The 8,843-nt window shown below is 40.4% G+C and overlaps 1 protein-coding gene across 1 annotated transcript in view; it reads right to left on the reverse strand.

The window, feature by feature from the left end:
* ADARB2 (adenosine deaminase RNA specific B2 (inactive)) overlaps positions 1-7,684 on the reverse strand; it is a 761,328-nt gene extending 753,644 nt beyond the window's left edge. The window contains exon 1 of the mRNA XM_040434228.1: positions 7,647-7,684. The gene's annotated coding sequence lies outside the window, so the exon portion shown is untranslated. The remainder of the gene's footprint in view (positions 1-7,646) is intronic.
* Between the last annotated feature and the right edge of the window lie 1,159 nt (positions 7,685-8,843).

Consider the following 8,843-nt stretch of genomic DNA (forward strand, 5'->3'; position numbering starts at 1 on the left):
CAAAAGCTCCACTTCCACATGAAGCTCAGTTAATCAGCTAAGCCAACCATGTTTTCTGTCTCAGAATCAGCCATGATAGAAAAGGGGCTTCTTAACTAATGAATTGAGCCAGACATCCAACCCCTCCTATAAGAATGTCACTAGAAATAAGGAGGAAGGTCCATCCTGTGCCAAAAGGAAAGTAAGAAGTAGGGCTTCCAGGAGCATGAGTAACTTTGGACCACAGGTGCAGTTTTCAAGATTAAACTATATTAGTACGTTTTATTAATTTACATTTGCTAAACAACTAAAGAACTTTTTATGTCCCAGACAAACCCTTAGCATAGCGGGACAACAATTTTTTTCTGGATTAAAGGAATCACACTGTACTAAACCATTATAACTTGTTTTTGCTGTTCTAAATACTTTCCAAGTGGATTTACATGCAAAATAAATTAAATCAATATTACAAAAGATCGTATTTAAAGTGGCGATTGGTTTTCCACCAAATTTGCAAACGCATCATAGAAGGTTTCAGTATGTTTCCTGGAAAAATAAGGAAGACATGATTTTTTATGACACTAAAATACCTAAAATCATTCAGTTTTCACACTGGCTACTAGGCCTAATAATATGTTGAGACTTCCTGTTCTGCACAGGAAACTTTTCAGTGGCCATCTCATTATCATTAGTGTTGAGCGAATCTTCGATTTGCCGCAAAGATGAATTTCCTCGTGCTTCGTTGTAGTGAATCGATTTAACCTGAAATACAGTGTAGTGTAAAAAAAACCTCATACTTACCTGATCCATTTGCTCGCGATGGGCTGACTGCCGCCATCTTGCTTGAAGATCTCGCACGAAATCCCGTGCGCGGTGACATATATCAACGTTTATCACCAGATCTTCAAGCAAAATGGTGGTGGCCGGCCTTGGCAACCAAATGGATCACATAAGTATGATTTTTTTTGTTTTCAACTGCATCTGAGGGGCACAATGATGGGAGCGGCAAAATCCCTGTCATTGCACCCACTACTTACAAAGAAAGTTGCTTCTTGACAAAGTAATAGCACATTTTTGGGTAAAATTCGGTGAAGCAACCGAATCAAATTTTTTAATAATTCGCTCATCACTAATTATCATTCCAGCTAGAATTACAGCATCAGATGTCGCCTCTGTATAGATACCACAGGATCTACCATTCACAATGGGTGATATCACAGCTTATCTACTGCCCCTTGACCCCCTGACAGGTCACAGAACATACCTAGAAAACTCTCCCATAGAAGTCAATGGGGCTCCTTTCTGTCCATTGTGTCTATGGCATATATGGCTGCTTTCAATGCAGAGGAAGTCTTGACAATTGACATACATGTATATAGCATCATATATCATAAAACCCACATTAATGTTATTAATAATTAATATCCTTGCACCTGATAAGGCCCCACCAACCTCTGGACCCCATAGCAAGTAATATGGCTGAAATGGCTATAGTTACGCTCATGGGCCATTGTGAAATATGCATGATTTTACAATTTAAAAAATATATATTTTTAGTCATGGACAAAAATCACCAAAAATTCTGAAAAATATGTAACATAAAAATGTAATTTAAACAATAGTTAATTTTTTGATGACACATTCCAATTACTAATGGAAACTCCCAAGTCTTACACCACATTTATCAAGGATTTATATATATATGTATATATATATATATATACACTCACCTAAAGAATTATTAGGAACACCTGTTCTATTTCTTATTAATGCAATTATCTAGTCAACCAATCACATGGCAGTTGCTTCAATGCATTTAGGGGTGTGGTCCTGGTCAAGACAATCTCCTGAACTCCAAACTGAATGTCAGAATGGGAAAGAAAGGTGATTTAAGCAATTTTGAGCGTGGCATGGTTGTTGGTGCCAGACGGGCCGTTCTGAGTATTTCACAATCTGCTCAGTTACTGGGATTTTCACGCACAACCATTTCTAGGGTTTACAAAGAATGGTGTGAAAAGGGAAAAACATCCAGTATGCGGCAGTCCTGTGGGCAAAAATGCCTTGTGGATGCTAGAGATCAGAGGAGAATGGGCCGACTGATTCAAGCTGATAGAAGAGCAACGTTGACTGAAATAACCACTCGTTACAACTGAGGTATGCAGCAAAGCATTTGTGAAGCCACAACACGCACAACCTTGAGGCGGATGGGCTACAACAGCAGAAGACCCCACCGGGTACCACTCATCTCCACTACAAATAGGAAAAAGAGGCTACAATTTGCACGAGCTCACCAAAATTGGACTGTTGAAGACTGGAAAAATGTTGCCTGGTCTGATGAGTCTCGATTTCTGAGACATTCGAATGGTAGAGTCCGAATTTGGCGTAAACAGAATGAGAACATGTATCCATCCTCTGATGGCTACTTCCAGCAGGATAATGCACCATGTCACAAAGCTCGAATCATTTCAAATTGGTTTCTTGAACATGACAATGAGTTCACTGTACTAAAATGCCCCCCACAGTCACCAGATCTCAACCCAATAGAGCATCTTTGGGATGTGGTGGAACGGGAGCTTCGTGCCCTGGATGTGCATCCCTCAAATCTCCATCAACTGCAAGACGCTATCCTATCAATATGGGCCAACATTTCTAAAGAATGCTATCAGCACCTTGTTGAATCAATGCCACGTAGAATTAAGGCAGTTCAGAAGGCAAAAGGGGGTCCAACACCGTATTAGTATGGTGTTCCTAATAATTCTTTAGGTGAGTGTATATATATATATATAGTGGGTATTCGCCGCTCTGGTAGTTAGGACTAGCGGATGCAGTATAGAGGCAATATACACAGTTCTTGAATCAAACAGCGGTGTTTATTCGCACATTGGTGTATAACTAAATGCAGATAAGGTGTATCACAAAACGCAGGTGGCTTGGTGTTTGTTCACACACAAGGAAAGTCCATAAACAATAAAAGTCACACCCTGTTAGCCGTTCAGCCTCATGAAGTCCATAGGCAGCCTGATCGCCTTTAGAGAGGCCTGAGTCCTCCAGCCCGGCTCAAACCTCAAATCCCAGCACAGCCCTCAGTTCACAGCACACAGACTCCTGAGCTCCACTGTCAGAGGGAGGTAAATCCACACACCAGGCAGTGCTGGCTGGTTTTTATGCCTGGCAAAATCCGGCCTGGAACATGGGGAGTAGTTACCCACCCAGCACTTTGACTACTCCCAGTAAGAGCTGCCCCGGATCAGCTATAACAGCCATGCTAAATCTTTAGATGTCAATTAGCAATAGCTGCTGCTGACACATAAAATACCGGCTCTTACTTCACCAAGGCCAGGAACCTCGGTGACACATACCTTCCATCCACGATAATTCCAGGTACCTTCTTACAATATACCGTATATATAGCCAGTATTTAATATAGTAGTTGTCTTTTTCATATACAGTACATAAAGATATTTTCAATGGCATCATGTAGTATGTATACACCTGTTTTGTTTCCCCGGCTGAAATCACATTAGCAGCAATGGCAAGCATCTCAGCATTTGATTTACTGCGCTGGAAGCGGTACTCTGTCATTGTACCACAGCTACTATTACCATACGGTTCCTACTGTCCCTTGGCATTCTGCTTACAACACAAAATTATTCACTTGCTTGTACCATATACAGAATAAAAAAAGAACGCACCACTATTTTTAACCACCTGCATCTATCCACATAACATCCGACTAATGCCCTGGGCAGAGAAAGAAAAAAAATCGCCACACGCTTATGGTGCCATAGGATATCACGGGCAGAGACACATAAATGTGCTGCTGCTCGTAAAGCTGTCAGTTTAGGTTTGTCTTGTACAGTAGAGGATCAGCACGGAGTGGACAGATGACGATTATAGTTGTAGAAATTGAATCTTTCTTCAATGGAAATTTGTTCAGGCCCGGAGGAATGGCGGAAGTTAGAACTATGTTGTGGAAAAGAAAACTTAGACAGTAATGGGCACCTGGTATACAAAGACGGGAACCTCAAAATAAAATATTCTGTGTGTACTACACAGGTAGAGTTTGATCTCTCTGATGGGTTCATGGTTTCAATTTCTTGCATTTTATTTTATTTTATATTATTTTATAAACCATACAAAAAGAAATGAAGAACATCATAATCCGTATAGCAATATTTCTCAGAAAGTAGCTGTTACCAGGATATAAAGCAAGGATTACAATCAACTTCGTTAACTATAATCTTAAAACCCATTTAAACCCTTACCCTCCCAGAAAGAAGAGAACCCATACCCACCCCCATTGTCTCGGGAGCCAGTGGAACGGCCACAAGCGCTTAAAACACAAAGCCCAACTGGGACTGAGAACCCAGTGAAGAACCTCCCAATTCGAATTACCCAGTTTCCACATCTAGATTCCCGCTAGTGCGTATTTTTTATATTTCTTGACTTTATTAATTAGGTTTTTCCATTCCAGGACATCCGGCTGTCTATCAGTTCCCCCAGTTTCTCACAATAATCACCCTAGCGGGCATCAACTCTTTCACCCAGATCGTTTTTTATCTTTTTCCCTATTTCAGGGGCGAAAAATCTCCTAATACAGCTGTCACGATTTCCGGTGAAAGGCTTAAAGTCGTTATGAGGCTAAGTTCATTGAAAATTCCTGTATATGGTCCTCCAATCCAAGACATTTTCAGTGTCCATCTCCTGTGCCGATTTATTCTCACTCTTGTACTTGATTACCTTACCTAATCCCTTCATAATTCTTTTATAGATTTGTGCGATGGACAACCTGGTTGTCCTAAAATTATAGCAAAAATCTGTAAAATCCTCATCTTTAGTTATAAAATATTGCTTATTCTTAGTGCAGACAAAAACACGTTTTAATTGGTGATATCTAAAATTAATAAGTGGATCTAATTCTATTTCAGGACACAAGTCCACTAAAGGACTAATATTCCCATCTAATATTTCTTGCAGTTTAGATACAGCATCAATCAATTAGTTTTTCACTAAAAAGGGGTTTTATCAGCCTTAAAGGGGTTTTCAGAGATTTTAATACTGATGACCTACCCTGGATAGGTCATCAGTATCTGATCAATGGGGGTCTTCTCACAGCTTTTCCTAGGCTACTGACGACACTTTGACGACACTTTCATCGGTCACTCAGCCTAGGTACATTTCAGCCTCAAAGAAGTGAATTGGGCTTGGCACAACACCAAGCACAGCCGCTATACAATCTACAGCGTTGTGCTTGGTGAGCTGCGAGAAGGCCGTGGCACTCACAGGAGCCCAGGTGCCTTCTCAAAACAGCTGATCGGCAGGGGTCCCGGGTGTCAGATCAGATACAGATGACCTATTCTAAGGAATTTTATTTTTAAAGTTTAAAATCAAGATCAAATGAATTTTCTCTGAATTTAAAGGGATTGTGTCAAGTTTAAAAGTGACTCCCTATCTGCAGAATAGGTGATAACTACTTGATCAGTGGGGGTCTGACCACTGGGACCCTTTCAATCCTGAGAAAGGGGGTCCCGTTCGCTCATCTGAATGGAGCTGCATTCAGGCGGGGAAAATGGGATCACTTGTTGTTGCTTTGGTGGGGATCCCAGCAGTCAGACCAGCACCGATCACAAAGTTATCCCTATATAGTGGATAGGGGGTACCTTTTAAACTTGTTACAACCCCTTTAAAAGAATATTAGTCAAATCAATTACCCTGCTGTATTCTATAGAGTGCTGAATCAGGCATATACAGAATGATGACCCTCGGGCTGATTTCTAACCCTCTTGTTGGCTAACAATGCAATCTTCTGTAGAGAAAAGTGAAGCGCAGGTTCTCACATATAGTTAGGGGACTTGGCTTTCTCTCCAGGAGCCCCATAGCATCTATAGGTCCTATTTCTGCTTACGAACACCCTTGCAAATAGGTTATAATAAATGGTTGTCTAAAGCAAATAAACGATATTTATTGTAAATGTAATGTACATCTAAAATAGGGGAAATTACAATCAGCTTGCAACTGGTAACATAGTATGGTGGTGTATTCAAGCACATGTAATAAAGCCCCTTTCTTGATGTTCTCCCAGTTTACCTTTGATAAAAATACGTTATTTCCCCCCAGAAGCAAATTATTACGCAGGCAGAGCACTGTCCCCCGCCTATTACGTTGCTGTTATTTTTCATACACAACATTTAATGTGAAGAAATGACATTCTGCACCGGCACAGTCATCAATCTAGCTGTCCAAACAGATGAACAAAAAGCCAATGAGTTCAATTATAATGATAGAAAAGTATACAAAGGTGAGTAATGCCCGAGGGCTGCTTTAGCTTATTACCTCATTAATAATAAGTGCTGTGCTATAAATTTCAGATTTGAGGCAGTTTCTGAAGAGCAGGAAAAGCATTTTCAAGGCTTGAACATTACCCATGGTGAAGTCAAACGGGAATTCCACTGAGAGCGATCTGTGCGGAAGTAACACTAACATTCTGCTTCTAATCTTATATCAGTTGAAAGACCATAAAAATGCAAATTCACGAAAAAGATGAAGTGTATTCTGTAATTCTTAGCCACTTACAAGAGACAGACTAAAAAAAGAACAGGAGCACATATGCTGTAAGAAATGGGAAAGGTTTTTTCTCTGTATCTGAAATATAAGGTTTTAAGTCAAATATATTTTGCTGTTTTTATTTTTTTAGAATATCGGATATGGCGCAGCCAACCCAATGTCATCGCATCACCCAGCAGACCAAAATTCATCTGCACAATAAAAGTGAAACGTTAGCAATTTGACCCGCTCCAAGCAGACTGGAACTGTATGACTATTTAGACAAGTGTGCTTAAATTTGTCATTGCTATTTGTTTATTGGTGACCCACGAATCCAAGATTGGCCTAAAGTTGTCCATACACACTGCATGTATATTGGCTGAAGAAGCGGATTTCAATGGAACAGGCCAATGTAATGTAGTGTTCCTCAACTCCAGTCCTCAGGGCCCACCTACCGGTCAAGTTTTCAGGATTACCTTAGCATTGAGCAGGTGATATAATTAGTGTCAATGCACAGGTGTTCATTCTGTGGGATATTCTCAAATCATAACCAGCAGGTGGGCCCTGAGGACTAGAGTTGAGGAACACTGATGTAATGTGTATGGAGGCCTCCCAACTCTCCCCTGAATGTAGATGTCAGGGGAGGTAAAGATCAGATAAGACTGTTAGATTTCAACATGCCCAATCCTTTGGCAGTAATAAGCCACATGAGAGGAGAGCTTACTCCCCTCTTCCCAGTTATAACTGAAGAACAGTACCACTTCTCTTGTCTTCTCTATATACTGGGTGTATACTGGGGGATCGCCATCTGTTTTCTACTTTTAGTCAACATACATTTTGCAGTTTACTAGGCAGCAGATGGAAAGAGTATGATTGAAGGATCAGACTACCCAGCATGTGTTTGTAGTCTGTTACCATGGTGACACATAGATGTGAATAGGAGTTGTAGACAGAAATCAACAACAAACATTTGCAAAAAAAAATTCATTTTAGATGTATTAGGAAATTGGTTGTGAAAGTGGACATAGCTTTTAAGTTCTGGCTATAGTACCAGTAATACAATTTCTAGCGCAAGAAATGGTGTCCATTTCAACCATACTGTTTTATAATAATGAACATCATACCTCCCAGCAGTCGTGTTGTTCTTAATTCCAGTGGGTTGTGGCCTGTTAGAGAGAAAAATAGAAGGCAATATTTTAGATGTTGTGATGTATTAAAAATAAACAGAAAAATCGAGGGGCTTTCTAGAGAAGAATTTTTTTTATTTAAAAGGCCAGAAAGGGTTGGCTATGAGAAAGAATCATTGCTCATGTCACCTATTCCCTGCAGCTACTTTTCTGGTCCCTGCAACTCTCTATATCTTGGTCCTATCAACATTCAGGAAAACGCTGGAAATGCTCACACAGTGGGCTGAAAAAGTCAACGATGTGGCTAGTGATTGGCTGAGCAGACATTTCAAACCATTTCTTGTGTGTCTAACTGGAACTAGGAGGTGGAGAGAAGTAGGGACCAGAACAGTGTTGGAATATCAGTGGCGGCAGATTGGTAAGGTTAGTAATAATTTATTTTTAATCTTTTACCTATTCTGGTGCTTTAAAAAATACATTGAAGGGCTTTTCCCAAGAAAAATATTGTACACTTTTCAAACTAGCACCTAGATCTTATTTCTTTTGTGACTGCATGTAATTACAAATTTAGCATAGCTGCTGAGTTATTCAATCAAATGTATCTGTATAGCGCCACCTGCTGTTTTTCTTCTCATTTCTTTGTCCTGCTCACTGAGAAGGCCGCACATGCTCAGTTTCATCCTTCATCTGCCTCCTGAGCTGTGATAGGCAGAGCATGGACACGCCCCCTGAGCTGTGATAGGCAGAGCATGGACACTCCCCCTGAGCTGTGATAGGCAGAGCATGGACACACCCCCTGAGCTGCAGCAGAAAAGAAACTCCCCTTGAGCGGTCAGCTTGATATAAATCTAGCAGAGCAATGAATGGGGAGATCTCTGGATCCATGTGAGGTACAGGGCTGGTTCTAGCTTTGTTATAAAGAGATTATCATGTACTGTACGATGTCTGGTTTTCATTTTTTACATTAATCATGGGATAAACCCTTTAGTTCTATACAGAATATGCTAATTCCATGCATTAACCTATGGCTTCATGGGTTGGCCTGAGACTCCAGAATGCTATGCAGCCTGTATCATAAGATTACTGTATAAATGCTGATTGATGGCTTGTACCAATAAGAAATCAATTGCATTTAGAGTGGAACTGTCCTTCAGAGGAACTTCATATAATAATAGGTTATTCCTTGACCTCAGT

The sequence above is a fragment of the Bufo bufo genome, chromosome 5 (assembly GCF_905171765.1).
Source record: "Bufo bufo chromosome 5, aBufBuf1.1, whole genome shotgun sequence".
In the NCBI taxonomy this organism is placed as follows: domain Eukaryota; kingdom Metazoa; phylum Chordata; class Amphibia; order Anura; family Bufonidae; genus Bufo; species Bufo bufo.